Genomic DNA, 15,624 nt, shown 5'->3' with positions numbered 1-15,624 from the left:
TCTATTGGAACCAGCTGGACCAAACTCCACGCTAGCCAACACCCCAAAACCTTAATGGGACCAGCTGTCGGGCCGGACCATACTCTATCCTGAATTCTGAGGCATACTCCGTCCCACAATGAGCAGCCACGTAACCTTTTATTTCAACATTGCCCCTTATTCCCTATAGATTAGGCGTGCACAACTTGTAAAGTGAAAATGGCCAAACTGCTCCAAGAAAAACAGTTTCGGGCCGCACGGGTAAAATACCATTTATTATTCAAAATTATACATTTTGGGCCTTGCTTCTTCTCTACCTGTGTGTAGCTCTTTCACACAGAAGCACTTTTGAAAAGCCTGCCAGCGCGATCGCTCAGATATTGACTCTCACTGTCTCTGTCTCCATATCTCCCCCAGCACCCCTCATCATATCCCCCTTCATCATCATATCCCCCAGTCTCCTTCATCATATCCGCCCCCCCTCTCCCCCCCCCCCCCATATGTCTGACTGATCGCGGCGGGACACAGGAGCTTTTAAATTTGCCAGTAAGAGCAGGTCCACGAGGGAAGAAGCGCGTTCTAGCAGCAGACACCAGTTCTGAGCTGCTGTCTGAAGTTCCGAGTCACACTACTAGAGCAGGCTCCTACGCTACCGTCCACCTCTGACAGGGGAGGGGGGGGAAGTGAGGAGGACAACGCTAGGAGCAGGGTCCTCATTACCTTCTGTATCTGTTTGCGCTTGTTTGTCCTTATTTGTATGTCATGTAGTTTATTTCATTGATGTCACTCTGTACAAACAATAACAATAATGCCTATTGTGTTTTAGTCTTCTGGTGTAGCAGATACCTAACGCCACAGAAACAAGTGCCCATTTTATGAACTTACCAAATGATCCCAAATTAAAAGCAACACACATTTCACTTCCAAACCATAGCTCCATGATTGATATTATAGCGCTGCCTGTTGTGGGCTTTACAGTAAAATGGCATCCTGTGCCCCCCCCCCCAAATATAATTGGAAGGAGAGTCCAGGTCTAGTTAATATAGTTATGAGGTAAGGCAGTTAAAAGTACAATAACTTATATTTGAATGCAAGTTAATACATTAACTACTCCACCTCTCACTATATTAATAGAGTCTATAGGAAGAATAACACGAGTAATGCCCCCTTCCCCCGCAGCAGTCTCACGCTACACTGCGCTCTATATTAAAAAAAATATATATATATATATATATATATATATATATATATATATATATGGGGCAAAGAAACACCAACAAATTATGTAACAGAAAGACAACTGTTTTTGTCATATTGAGGAAAGGAACAGTCTAGAAACCTCTCACTGACTGCCCTTCCCCTCAATAACCGACTAGCACCCTCTCTATTTACCTTTAAGACCCACCTGCTTAAAGAAGCATATGAGTAGCACCGTGGCTAATACTATACACGATACATAAAGCTTGACCCCCTGCAGACACACTTATCAGAATGCCCTCATACTGTCTCGTTCACCCCACCAATTACATTGTAAGCTCCTCGGAGCAGGGACCCCTCTTCCGAAATGTTACATTTATGTCTGAAGCACTTATTCCCATGATCTGTTATTTATATTATTTGTTATTTATATGATTGTCATGTAATACTACTGTGAAGCGCTATGTACATTAATGGCGCTAAATAAAGACATACAATACAATAGGAATCTACCACTTGCTCTGTGTACTTTTTATTGGACAATAACCAAATTGAGTAAATAATAGGCAGGTTTTATTTTCTGAGGCTCTACAACATCATGCACCCATAGAAGTACAAACAGGTTATTGGGAAAGGAAAATTAAATGGGAAGAGAAAAATGTGCTTGCTTCTACTACAACACCCCAGTAATAACATGTATGAAGATAAGTACTTTATTGTACATGGATCTGCTACTTCATAATAACTATAAGAATCCAGCACTAAGATAAGAACTCGATGTTTTTACTCGTGAGAAAAGCAGCGCGCCTGTGACACGGGTAAATACCGATGTGCAGGGGATTAGGGCCTGTGTTATAGGATCGAGATGGGGCCAAGCAGTGGGTGATCTTCCCGCTTCCTACATAACACGCAGTCAGCAGCTCGCTGCGCTCCGACCCGTCACCCCACATTGTATTTAGCCATTGCCTGTCTGATCTACACACCGTCCCAATACTAGACTTACTTCCCGTTGCTGCAAACGCTTCCACTCTCCCGCCAAAGATACGTTTTCCCTTGCCCGCCCAGGCGTTGTCATGGCAATATGACGCTGATAAACCCGCGTTGCTGGCTTTTGGGCCTTTTGCCCAGCAGAAAAAGCGCCGTTGTGCGCGGTCATGTTAGGTGTGGCAGATTGTGGCTTGAATCTGCGCCATGATGTGTGTGGCGGAAGAAACGAGCAGTTTGCTGTAGAACACGTCTATGTCCCTTGGGCAGACAGAGTTACTGTTTCTTTGGCTTATCGGAGCATTTTGGTACATGCAAATTAGTCCTCACCCTGTAGAGCTAACAATGTCATTTTGGTGCATGAAGCACAGGGAGGTAAAGTGACTTGTCCAAGGCTACGAGACAATTTTTTTTTTAAAAAAAACACAAAGCAACAATGATATTTGTAGTAATATCTATTATATGTAGTGATAGTGAACAGTTAATTTTGCTTTACATACATTTTTTTTTATTAAGGCTGATGCACAACGTCTGCTAACTGTAGGATAGTGTGATAATAATCAAATCCAGACTTCAGATTGTGCAAAATATTCGGATCAATGTGCAAACCAGGCAAAATGTGCCCTTTTTCATTCCTCCCAAAATGTGCAGCCTTGTCAGAGTTCACAAGTAATTTCCCAAGATTTGTAATCCGGATCCTGCAATTTGGCTTTTGCATCCTATCCAGCAAACGCTCTATTTCAGGGTCTGACATTTCTTAAAGGCTTGACAAATTCTTGATGAAAATGTGCAGTTTTGCTGAGTTTTTTGGCTACTTTTTAAGCAAAGCTAAATTTTGCAACTTTGCCAAAACGTACAGAAAATACGTTAAAAAAATTAGCAAACCTTTTGTGGACATATTTGTATCAAAATAACTAATATTCCAAGAATTAAATCAGTGAAATGTGGAGATTTTGGAAAAAATGTAAAGTTTCTGAATTTGAGATTATGAAATTGTCTGCAGACAAATGAGTATACGCAGGTGTGTAACATCGTTACTGACAGACCAACAAATGGCCACAGGAAACCAGGACTGGATCAATATCACACTGTTGACCTGCAGTTAGTTAAAAAGTATGATATATATCTTTACACCGCTTTTTTTGTTGAGGTTGATCCCTTATTTACTAGAAAAGAACATGTAATTATTCCAAAAGTTGCAGTGAGATCAGGTCTGAATTTTAAAGCAGAAAACTTAAAATGGCAGACAGATTGAAGTGTGTATATATAGATGTACCAATATACTAAATGATTTGCCTAGGCGCCACAGTTTCCTATTAGTTATATAGTGTAATAAAAAGTAAATTAAATGATGTTACCCAACAGGATACTTCTCAAACCTTCCAGGGAAATATGCTCGGATTTCCCACAATTACAGCCGTGGTTTGTTGTGGAAAGTGAGCGACCCCGTCAGGAAAACAACATGTAAATAAAAAACATATAAAACAATAATTGTGCAGTATTGTGATTGAATATTGACTTGTTTGTGAATCTTGGCTCTGGGGGAGAACCTACTTACAGCAACAATAAGTGAAATTCGCGTTTGCCTGACTGTCAGATACTAGAGAAATGATGAGGTTTCTTCAAGTGGTGCTTCTATCCCCTCTCGGTCATCTCATGTGAGGATTAGTTCAGAAATGGTGAGGCTCGATTTCCCATATAATATATGTGGACAGAGAGCAGAAAAACAGGCCGATGGTGTAGTTTGCAAAACAGGATTTATAGATAGTATAACAGTGCAGTACGTTAGCTGCAGGTAGCGAGTAGGTTATAGCAAGTTACTGTATGTGCTGCGAGTGCTAGTAGTTAGTTAGAGTCAAGACCGGGAAGAGCTAGGGGGACGGGATAGGCCCTTAACCCCTTAGGTCCCAGGTAGGTCCTCATTCCCCAGCTTGTGGTTCTACAGGGACAGGCCCTAGGTTAGGGACCGTGTCACGTAGTGCCAGGGATAGACAGGGACACAGCAGACGCTGCGCTCCACGAGAGACGACTTGGGCTCAAGTCGGTACCCAGAGACCAGAGACTATCTCCAGGGTGGGATTGCCCCTGGGGGACCCCAAGCAAGGATTCACCGGACCGGATCAGACGGGATACCAGAACGACTGATCCTTTGCGAAGCTGTTGCGGCTCCGAGCACCGGAGTGCTCGGCCGGTACTATACATATATACAGTGTTCGACAAACCTATACATTTGCTCGCCCCGGGCGAGTGGATTTAACCCCGGGCGAGTAAATATTGGCTCAAGCAGCACAAGTTTGGTACTAGGTGGCGAGTAGATTTTTTTGTGTGGCGAGTAGATTTTTTGGTGATTTGTCAACCACTGCATATACAAGTGCACCAACGGGCCCTTAGTATAATAGTGACTGCGCAGTCACCCATTGCTTCTCTCTGCAAGAGTGCGGGACATTGGGTGGGGTTTCTATGGACACTGGGTGGGATCACCTGGTGTTGGGAAAGCGTCCTGCGTGACGCAGTATTCAGTGTCTCCTCTAGAGAGGGACACCGGTTATTGTGGTATTGATGTTACGTGTTGTCTTTGCATGTTAGTAAAAGACATTGGTTAGTATACATACAGTGTATGAGATTATTGTATTTGTCCTGCGAGGAACTACTCCCCCTCTGGTCGGAGCCATCGCAGGTGGGGGCGCTGCATCGAGTAAGTGGTTACTCATAGTATCATAATTGCCCGTGGCGGAAGCTCAGCCCTCCTGCGAGCCAACAGGTAAAGCACCACACCTGGTAACACCATATGTCCTCCGCACCTACACTAGATCTGCGATTTGGGGGGGGAATACCCGTTTTATATATATATATATATATATATATATATATATATATATATATAGGCAAATTAAGGTGCGCAAATCTAATTATCAACAATAGTAAAAATGGTGTCATATGAGTGCTGCCGTAATGTAATTGATGTACACAACACCAATGATATACAAAAAGACAAAATACAAGAGGCGCAAATCAAAAACAACAGGTGGTTTAACTGGCTAACACCTGTGGGATAAATACGTAGAATATCCTTATAATAAGCCAAGACGAGATATGATCTATAAAAGAGAAAAATGCCAATATGGTGAAGTACGTTTTATCATGTAAATAAAGCACAAGAAAAGTGGCTACTTCCAATCAGGAGGTGTCAGGAGCCAAGGAGAGGAGGAAACAGCATGGACTGGTGAGGGGGGGTGTATGTGTGTGTGTCTGGAGCGCGTTGCACCTGTAGCCAGGTCCCCTCTGGCTCCCCGGTCTTTCCGGTCCCACTCCTTTACCCTTATCACATGGGGGCTGCTGCAGGAGCGAGTGCGTCGCCGGGAGCTCGCGACATTGGAGGCAGGGCGCTGCCATGTTTTTTGTATTTGCGCATGTGCAAAGGTGTTTCGGCGGCCATGTTGGGGTTGGCGCGACAGGTCGCGCATGCGCAGAAGATCGCACGACGCAGCGGCCATCACACAGTCGCGCATGCGCAGAGAAGAGTAGCGGCGGCCATTACAGGATCGCGCATGCGCATTGGAGATAGCGCACACGGCGCCAATAGAGTAGAAGCTCTAAAGGAACTACATTACCCAGAAGCCTCTGGGGACTGCCCTTTCACCCATATCACCTGCTGTATTACAGCCAATAGGACTTACACATTCTCCTGCTGCAAAGGGGATACATTGTTGTGCGCTGGAGTCAGAAAGTTAGTCGGTGCTGGGACAAGGTAGGGGGAGGTTGTGTGTGCAGGGAGCAAGTGGCTCCTGCACTAGGCCAGGTTAGGCCCTAGCTAGGCCCGACTCATCCTAGCTTGTGGCTGCTTTAGGGAAGGCCCCTTCAGTTAGGGACTTTGCCCCTTTAGCAGTGGTTTAGTTCAGGGACACAGCTGCAGTGCTGCGCGGCCCTGACATGTGAGGTCTGGGACCAGACCTATCTCACTACAGATTAGAGCCTATCTGTATGGTGAGATCACCCAGAGGGAGACCACCCTATTTGGAGCAGGTCGCCATGGCTGATGCTTCGGCGCTGAACGCAGACGGATCCTCTTCCTGTTGTTTTGCTGTACCTGGGTGCAGGAGCCCCGGGCAGGTATCAGTCACCAAGTGCAGCAACTTTACACCTCATCTAGTACGGGGCTGATCACGCCTAAGGGGTGGGGTTGTGGGACTCTTGGGTACCTGGTATGGGTTATGGCCCTAGGAGGTCAGTGTTACAGGGTGACACTAATGTACTGTTGATGATATGTTATGGTTCTGTTCTGCATATACAGTAAATTGTTTATATATACTTTGGTGTATGTGGTTACTGTGTATGATGTCCTGTGTCAGGGGTTATTCTATACTCTAGGATCCTGCACAGGTGGAGGCGCTGTTTATGTAAGTACGTTTCAGGATACACCCCAGGCTCTCACTGGCGGAGGCTCAGCCCTCCTGTGATCCTAACAGGTATTGCACCACACCTGGTACTGCACGTAGAATTCCCCACAGGGTCCCTATCTGCGATTGGGGGGGGGGGGGAAGTGTGTTACACACCTTTCACCAGTGTGTCCAGTATTTTTTTTGGAGAAGCCACCTGGCAACCCTACGTATATCAACAGAGCTGACTTGCTTCCGAGGCAGTGAGATTACAACTGTACGACACGTTCTGATTCTTGGACCAATATGCGATTTGTTGCAACTTTATTATCAAATCCAGACCAGTTACATTCATTATCCACCCCAGCCTGTCCCTCTGTAGCAATAGCTGCAGATTCTGCATGGCTCCCACGTGCACACTGTTACAGTGATGGCCATGCTATGTGAGGAGGTGTGGGAAACAATACAGGATCAGTAAATCAGATATAAAACAAGGAGTGACCGGGACAAGGGAATTCAGAAAGAGTTGGTACTTCCTCTTTTTTGGCCCGTGACAGGTGCAGGGGTGTAGAAAATATACAACACAGCTATATATTTAGGCGATGACAATGGTGTAACTGACATCAAAATAAAGAAAGATCTGATTGTTCCCTTTGGACCTTTCAAATGTAATCCTTGTCTGCATGCAAATCAGAGAGGAGCAGTAGGGACTTTAAACTCAGGTGACCAGCCAGTACTAAATAAGCAAAGAACCATTCAAATGCAGTGCCTGCCAAGTAGAATTGAAACTATATTGTACATTTATATTTATGTAGAGCACGGGTAGGCAACTCCAGCCCTCAAGGGCCACCAACAGGTCAGGTTTTAAGGATATACCTGCTTCGGCACAGGTGGCTCAATTAGTGGCTCAGTCAAAGACTGAGCCACTGATTGAGCCACCTGTGCTGAAGCAGGGATATCCTTAAAACCTGACCTGTTGGTGGCCCTTGCAGGCCACATTTGCCTGAGCCACTGATTGAGCCACCTTTGCTGAAGCAGGGATATCCTTTAAAACCTGACCTGTTGGTGTCCTTTTGGGGACTGGAGTTGGCCAGCCCTGATAAAGAGCCAACAATAAATACAGCGCTTTCCAAAAGAGACAATACTATACAGGGAATACTAATGCAATAAAAATGAGATAATAGATAATGAAATCTCGTGGTTTATTTATATCATTAAAACATATGTCCCACCTAGCCATTGTTTCTTTACAGCATGGTAACTGGGGGAGCGTCCCCCGGAGGGAAAACCATTCCAGGAACCATTCCCCTTTACCAGTGTAGTTACTAGAGTTCTTGCTCGCTGCAGGGAATTCAAAATGGCCAGCAAACTGGTCCTATGGCTCAATAAGAAGCAGTCATTAATTGCGGCTTCCTATTGGGTGGAAATTGAAGTCGCTAGCGAAAAACACCGGTAACTTCACTGGTGGGTATCTCAGAAAAAGGAGGGTCTCCGGAGCTGTAACCACCGTGTGCAGTGGAACGGCTGCTTTAAACTTGCTTCTTGTCTTAGCAACACATATACACAGTGATACGTCATTTATTTCAGCAAGTGATTGCAAGTACACTTCAGTGGAATTAATTGTAACCATGTTGGCCTATAATGTCAAGTGAAAGAATGTGATAATAATCAAACAACATTATAGTACTTCCTAGGCTACTTCTGGGGGGAACTGAGCTCCGTAAACTTTTGTTAGATTGTAAGCTCCTTGGAGCAGGAATCTCCTTCCTATTGTCTGAGTCTCTAAACATATGTACACTTGCTATACAATATTACTGCCCCCCCCCACCTCCACACACACATTGTACCGCGCTACGAAATAAGTTGGCGCTTTACAAATAAAAGATAATAATAATAAACATCATCAAGTGATTACAGGCATACCCCGCATTAACGTGCGCAATGGGTCCAGAGCATGTATGTAAAGTGAAAATGTACTTAAAGTGAAGCACTCCCTTTTTTCCACTTATCAATGCATATACTGTTCTGCAATCGTCATATACGTGCATAACTGATGTAAATAACGCATTTGTAACAGGCTCTATAGTCTCCCCGCTTGCGCACAGCTTCGGTACAGGTAGGGAGCCGGTATTGCTGTTCAGGACGTGCTGACAGGCGCATGCGTGAGCTGCCGTTTGCCTATTGGGCGATATGTCCTTACTTGCGAGTGTACTTAAAGTGAGTGTCCTTAAACCGGGGTATGCCTGTATGAAATTATTGTGAATGGGCCTGGAATGGTAACTAGGGGAGGGACAAACAATGTTTTCTACTTCATTTATTTACCCAAAAGCCAAACTAGTCACCTGCTGACACAACCCTGACGCATCTCACATCATCCCTGCTATAGGACAGTTCGGAAAAATGCATTGGTTTGTGTTCTCACAATAGAGATAATCCTGCCCTTAGTAATAAAGCGGATGCACTCAGGGATGGAACACATTGTCAATGTTCATAGGTTTTCTTTTTTTATCATTATTGTTTTTCAGCATTAGGCCCGTAATATTGTGCGCGCGCTTGCTCCGTGGTTAGCCAGCCGTTCTATACTAGCGCCGCGCGCACGCACGGCAGTGAGCTTGGAGCCGGACGATCGGGGGGAAAACTCTGAGAAGTATGTTTTCGCGCTGCTACCAGTTACTTCTATTACTCAGTTACTCCCTCGAAACACCCGGATGTAAACTCTGCTGTGGTGAGAGATTATTTAGCATCTTCTTACTATGGGGTTAGAGCGAAGTAACAAAATCAATGTGGCAGACTCAGTGATAATACTCAGGCTCGTTATTCTGTAGAACATATTAATTTTCATGTGAGTGACACTTTCTTCCTCAAACATGAAATATTGTTGCGTTGAAGGTTTTTTTTTAAATAATTATCATTTTTATCTCCAGCCTTCAACAGCTGTTTATTTCTTCCCGCATTATTTGTGCACCGTGTGGGTTTCTGGGTAACGTGTCCCCATGCTCCAGTATTCTAACCCAAACTTTTATTATTTATACTTAGGGAGTCCCAGTTTTCTGTTTTTATTTATTTTTTTGTGAAATCGGGGTTTATCATTCTTTTGCTTTTCCGGTGTTTTCATTTTATTTAAAAAAAAATAAATCGTTGTTTATCATAACGGAAAACAATTGACACACATTTCAATTTGCTGTTTATCTGTGCACTTTTTTTTAGTTTCCATACTTCCTTTTGTATCCTATCTGTGGTAGGGTTGCTACAAGAGGTCTAATTCAATAAGAAGTAAGAATCCATATTTATAGTCATGCTTATGACATGAGGAAAGCTAACAGATTACAGTGTTATGGCAGATCAGTGATCAATATAGCTGCAAAATGGGACAAGGCGTTGGGTTATCCAGAGTGACAGCTCTGAGTCAGCTCATCAGCTTATCCTACAGAGTGACGCAGTTTATTTTATATTCTCGTTTTTTTAGTGAATTTTTACAACATAGGAGAGAGAGGGTACAAAATAAAGAGAGGGGAAGGAACACAGGTCATATTGTTACTGCTGTTTCCTATCTACACCTTGCTCCGGGGAAATTGCTATGGCCCAATGCTGCTATTTCTTCCATGCCAGTGCTACAGTATTTCATACTGCACCACCCGGGATGGATTTCCCATACAAGTAAACAAGTTAGTGTGGAGCACAGCAAAAATAGAAAAGAGAACTGGCAGCAGGGTCAAGAGGGAAAAAAATACAGATGTACTAACACATAGTGCCCGTACAAAAACTGAAGAAAAACTCTTGACGCGTTTCCCGCCGTCACTGGCGCTTTATCTTTGATAGTGGGCCCTCTCTTGTAGCGTCATGTCATGGCGACCCAACGTCACATGCCGCCGTGACATTGCGTTGCCATGACAACAAGGTCACATGCCTGCGGTGGAGGGACGCCCCTGAGTCTGCCCCTGTGCCCCGCCTTGTATATATGAGTCTTCAGCTTATTTAACCCTTTCTCTATGGCCTCTAGGGTTTTTACAAAGGAGCGCTATCCAAGGGTCCAGCCAGAAATTAACATCCAGGTTATCTTGTGCCAAGTCATGAGTGGCGTCCCATAGTTTTTTTTATTTCCGGACAGTGCCTCCACATATGTATAAAGGTTCCTGTGTGGCCACATCCTCTTGTACATATTGGAGAGGAGTTTTTGTAGAACATAGTTTTGAGGGGTGAGGTACCACTGGTGGAGCATGTTACGCCAGGATTATACAGCGCACGATGGCGCTCGCGTCAAACACACATTGCCTAATGCCTATGAGGCTGCTCCTAGTTCGCGCGCGCGATGGCGTGACCGCGATTTGAAGAGACAATTTTTTTTTTGTCTTTTCAAGCATCACGTGAGCGGTTCAGCCAATGAGGGCGAACCAGCTTCATGACGTGTCCGCCAGGCCTCCCCAATCGCCTGCAGCCAAGTTCATAGATCGCTTGGGCTGCAGAAGTGTGCAAGGCTATGCGCTCCGTCGCACGCAGGCAGAATGATCTTAGCCTTACAAGCGTTCCCTTTGATGACAACACATATTGAGCATCTTACCACCCCCTCAAAAATATCCTCCCAGTCCTCTCCATCTGGCACCTTACCTATGTCGGTCTCCCATCTAGTCATAAATTTAGCTTTTGGTGAGTCATCTATGGTCAGCGCCATCTTGAATAGGGAGGAAATTAGGCCTTTTTGGTTTTCCATATGTAAACATAGGCTTCCGAAGGGGATAAGACCCATAGTAGGGGTCCTTGATTTGACAAATCCTCTGATCTGGTTTTATCTATACAGCTCCTTGTTAGGTAGCTCAAGGTCTCGAGACAGCGCATCAAATGTTTTAGGTTTCTTATCTTTCCATAGATGTGTCACCGTAAGGAAAGGAAAAACTGATCCCACAAAAACCAGAGACGGAAAACAAGGAGGGGAAATCCAAGAACGCCACCGGTCCTTCGGTCTTGGATTCAACCTGTATCACTTAAAAACATGCTACCCTTTTCACAAAAAAATAGGGCATCAAGAATAGTGGACAGACATCCACAATTGGATAAAACTCTAAAGGACATAGAAACACGCTTCTTAGAAAGAGGGCACACACAAAAAAAAGTCATACAAAATGCTTTCTCTCAGGTACCCAAGACTACACTGGCCAAAGAAAATGATAGAATGACTATCGTGACAAAATTTACAACAGCTAGTAATGTTTTAAAGAAAAGCATTAACCAACATTGGAAAATGTAAAAAAATGATGAGATAATGGGGAAATTATGTAAATCACAACCTAGGTTTGCTTATCGCAGAAGCAAAAATTTAAAGGACATGTTAATTACAACTGATTCTAAAGAACATTATGTGCAATCACACTTTTTAAGCAACCCAAAATGGGGATGCTTTAAGTGTTTTATTGTAGTGTCTGCAATAGCCTAAACACTGGTGAACACTTTTTCACCCATGGAGTGGCAAGACATATAAAATTAAAAGCAGGATAACGTGCACTACATCTAATGTAATTTATATGATTAAATGCCCTTGCGGCTTTGTTATATTGGAAAAACAAATAGAATGTTACAAAACAAGATACATCGAGCAAAAGAGCAAGATCACACATTCCACAGAAGAAACAGCACTCATTAAATATTGCAGAGACTTTAGCCATCCTATTTCCCTCTTAAATTGATGGGTATAGAGCATGTGTCGAAAGCCATTTCAGGGTTAGAAAATACTTTTGCCCTCAATACAGTACATCCGAGGGGACTGAATGACAATATATCATTCAGTTGCTTTATGACAGGAAGATAATGTAGTTTATTTTACGTATATATTTTTCACCCTGTGATAGGTTGCTGCTGCTGTACTGGTCATACAGATAAGAGGATCATAATCCAAGGTTTTCATTATCCTAGTTGTTTGGACATGCTTGTTTATGCTCAGTCAATAACCCACTGAGGATTCACTGTTCTGGTGCTTCTGTTCCCTTAACCCTTACTCGCCCATCTGATTCCCATGGCACTCAAGAGTGGCAACCTAGCAGAGGTACTTACGCGCGGCACGCAGGTACTGTGTGGGTCCCGTCGGCCTCTTCTGTCTCTGGGCGAAGGCGCGCCCCCGTTCCTCCGGCCATGACGCGCGACACGGTGCGCGGTCTCCCCGTCGGTCTGCGGTCTCCGCCTCTCGGTCCCGCCCCCGCCCTGATGTCAGGACTACACCGTGCGGCTGTGCTCCGCGCTCCGCCTCTGTTGGTCCCGCCTCTGGTCTCCGCCCCCGTACTGGCATGGGCGTCGTGGCGCCAACGTGATGCGCGCACACACTCTGATGCGGTCGCAATTGGCTGTGCAATAGGATGCACCTGCATGATCCAGCAGCCTATCAGAAGCCGCAGCCCCACTTCCTGGTTGCCTCCCATTGGTGGGAGGCCCTTTAAATACCTTGTCAGAACTCTCCTTTCTTGCCGAGCATAACTCCAGTTTGTGTGACGCTGAACCTCACTTCATTGTGCCTGTCTGCCTTATCTTGCTGCCTGACCCTGTTGGGAACTTACCTTGTGATATTCTCCTACGCTGATCCTGGATTGGACACGACGACTCTACTCTCTCCTGCACTAACCCTGGCATTGGATTACGACGACGCTGCTCTCTCGTGCACTGACCCTGGCTTTGGCCTTCCGACTACTCTACCCTCTCCAATCCCGACTCTGGCTACGTACCCCGACGATCCGCTACTCTACACTCCTGGACCCGGCAAGTATCACGTTTACGCTGTCTTCTATTACCCTGATCCGGCCTGCAAGACTATCCTAGACTCTAGACGCACCATCGCGATTGTGGTCGGCATTCTATACCAATCCCTACCTCAGTCCCGCGGTCGCGCCTCGTTTGTGATGAGCTACGTGTTAAACCCACATAGACAATATTAGTCACTTGAGGTATGAGGTCTACTGACACTGCTTATATGCTGTTTCTCTTTTCTCTTCCGCATGTATGTGCTGGAAGGTGTTATCCTTCCTGGTGGATTCTGAGATCCTGCGCGATCAACATATTTCTTCCAGCCCACTGGACATTTTAAGTGAATCTAAATTCAGAGATCGCAAGGACGCTGTGGGTTGCTGGAAGATGTTATCATTCCTGGTGGATTTCTGGGATCCTGTGCGAACAACATATTTCTTCCTTCTTCTTTGGATATTCGGAGATCGCAAAGACGCTGTGGGGTACATAAAAGTTTACCTGCGCACTATTCCATAGGACACCAAGTATGAAATCAGGATTGATCATCACAGTCAACTTACACTGACGCTTTGCGCATGCGCAGCGTCGGCTACCTAGCAACAGTCAGATCCTGCCGCGGGAGTAAAGTAAGACTGAACTCAGCCATGATGATGTCACTAAGATGGCGCCGGGCATCAAAGAAACTCTCACCGTGGCAATGGAGGATGCTGGATACAACGGGTCACGCGCACTAAGCAGCCATTTTCATTGGACATCGAAATAACAGCAGTCTTCAACACCTGCAGCATTAATGAGGAATAATGAGGATTCAGCATAGTACAGCAGGTGTTATTTATCATCATCAGCAAGTATGCTGGGGGTTTTTATATAGGTATAAAAGACTCTATGGTACACTTTAGTTTAAGCCACTCACCACTTGGAAAAGACCATTCTGGTCGAAATGTCGCTAAGTTTTTGGCTCATTAAATAGCATTAAAGAAAATCCGCAGTGCCTTGTGTTTATTCTTCTTTTTTACCGTATGACTTTGATTTCCAGCAGGACTTCTTTCAACCCAAGTGCACCAGTAAATATGTATGTTTCATTCTTTATTATATGGTGTGCAGCAGTCAACTCCTTTTCTCACCCTAGAGATCCCCACCGCACTCCAGGTGCTAAAATCTCGAGCCTTCATGCCCAGAGTGAAATCTGGTTTACCTCATAATGGATTCATACGTTACCTGAACCGGTAGTAGTCAGAGTTTTTGTTTAGATATGTCACATAACTTTAGGGAGTGCTGAATAGATCCCAGGGGGATTCCCGGGTTTGGTCTGTGGTTTTTGGGAATCCATAACAGCATGTCCAGATTGCCTAGGCTTGCCGCTAATGACTCTTATTTCCATCCATTTTTTCATACTGTCTGAGGCATGCCAGGTGGGCTGGCATATACAGGAGATATGGGAGGGCCAGGCCACCTGCTCACCTGTATGTTGCTAATTTCTATTGGGACAGGAAGGGTATGGAACAGGTACAGTATCCTTAGCAGTAAGTTCATTTTTACGGAGTTAACTCCACGAGACCTTTTACGGAGTTAACTCCACGAGACCTGACACCTGCACCACTCCTCTGGGTCTTTTTTCAAGGTCTTAATTTGCGCCGGGTGATTTGCAATGTATATATTGTATCCGGGGATATAGTTAGGAAGTCTACGAGATATTTAAGGGCTTTATCTTTCCATTTGAAATTAAAATATAATGATAAAAGTTGTATCTGGGCCTGAGGTATACTGATGTTTAGCGCTTAGATTTATCCTTATTTATTTTAAACCCTAAGTTCACTAAATAGCTTTGGTAGTGATATTAGCGGGGTTAGTGATTGTGAGCAGTATGCCGTCTGCAAATAATGCGACTGTACAATTCTCTGTTTATTTTAACCCTTTCTTTTCCTAGATGAAATCATCTGAAAATGGGCAAGCTCCTGTAGCACCTTATTGCGTGTCAATGCGGTGTTATGAAATAGCATTTGAATAGTCGGCTTCATGGGGACTCTAAATCAAGCTCCACAATCCAGTGCACTGCTCCAAAACGGATGTTAAAGGCATCGTCTACGGAACGTGTCAATGCACAGATGTAAGATGCTTTCCAAGACGTTTGGTTGCTTAAGCATCATCTGTAAGTGATATGGGGAGTGATTATATTGAGAAATAGATGAGGTTAAGGGAGCAGTAACTTGACTCGGCTATAATTGTTTTTAAATGGTACCAATGTGTAACTTTTGGTGTCTAAATTCTTGTTAATCTGCTCAGGGAACCTCTGTCAAATGTATGCAGACTATATTACTTGTATGGCATATGCTGTAGCAGGGAATATTACATTGTTGTTCGGACA

At 44.5% G+C, this 15,624-nt stretch overlaps 1 protein-coding gene across 3 annotated transcripts in view; it reads right to left on the bottom strand.

Moving 5' to 3' along the window:
- The window catches only part of POLD1 (DNA polymerase delta 1, catalytic subunit), a 51,258-nt gene extending 48,907 nt beyond the window's left edge, over window positions 1-2,351 (bottom strand). The window contains exons 1-2 of one of the 3 annotated variants that reach the window (XM_075605678.1): window positions 2,180-2,351; window positions 700-767 (exon numbers count right to left, since the gene is read on the bottom strand). The gene's annotated coding sequence lies outside the window, so the exon portion shown is untranslated. The remainder of the gene's footprint in view (window positions 1-699; window positions 768-2,179) is intronic. The other 2 variants (XM_075605680.1, XM_075605677.1) reach the window with 2 other exon arrangements.
- Window positions 2,352-15,624: the final 13,273 nt, after the last annotated feature.

The sequence above is a fragment of the Ascaphus truei genome, chromosome 6, assembly GCF_040206685.1.
Source record: "Ascaphus truei isolate aAscTru1 chromosome 6, aAscTru1.hap1, whole genome shotgun sequence".
Lineage (NCBI taxonomy): Eukaryota > Metazoa > Chordata > Amphibia > Anura > Ascaphidae > Ascaphus > Ascaphus truei.
The sequence above is the reverse complement of the archived record's forward strand: the minus strand, read 5'-3'. Positions and strand labels throughout refer to the sequence as shown.